The sequence below is a fragment of the Lipotes vexillifer genome, unplaced genomic scaffold (assembly GCF_000442215.2).
Source record: "Lipotes vexillifer unplaced genomic scaffold, Lipotes_vexillifer_v1.1 scaffold170, whole genome shotgun sequence".
In the NCBI taxonomy this organism is placed as follows: Eukaryota; Metazoa; Chordata; class Mammalia; order Artiodactyla; family Lipotidae; genus Lipotes; species Lipotes vexillifer.
This window is the reverse complement of record NW_006772326.1, coordinates 144,307-145,053: the sequence shown is the minus strand read 5'-3', so window position 1 is coordinate 145,053 and position 747 is coordinate 144,307.

The window sequence follows — 747 nt, the reverse complement described above, 5'->3', positions numbered from 1 at the left end:
AGAGATAAGGCTTTGAAGGTGTATTCATTACATATCTGAGAAAGTTCTGGCTTCTGGGTTTGGAGAAACCATGGGGCAAAGGGTTTTCTTCCATTATTTTTCTGGTCTTCTTTTCTTTCTTGTTGTCTTCTACTTGGAAGGTGACTTTGACCCTGAAGAACTAAGAGGGGCTACAGATGGGACAAAAGAAAAGGAAGCAAGATTAATATTTGCCCCAAGATTCTGAGAGGCAAAGAAACCTTTAAGTTTCCTTCTAGGTGGTCCACTCCTTTGAAGATCCCAGGAGGGGTGTAGGATTTCAGGGCGTAAGTTGTCGCCTATATATAAAGATGATGGATTTGATCAAGGCACTAACCCCCTCCTCTTTCTACTTTTGGTGGTGATGGGGACAGAGTAGTTAGTGGTGGTGGCAGTGATGATAGATATGGTGATTTGTATGTTTTGCCAGAAAGGAGGTCAGTGGAGGAGGGTAGAGGGTGTAGATCACGTGGCATAGGGCCACTGTGGGTTTTTGTGGGCTATCCTGCAATAGTGGCCATTATTTATAACACTGTTGCTACAGGGAAATTATTCTATCTTCTGCACAGCTGACCGACAAATGAATTTGGAAAGGACACATTTATAAAGGAAGTATTCTACTTCTAGTAGCAACTATAACCACCAGGGGGCATAATTGGACTAGGAAGACAGAAAGAAAAGCAAAACTTTGCTCTAGGAGTATTGATTCTTAAACTTCTAAAATTCCTG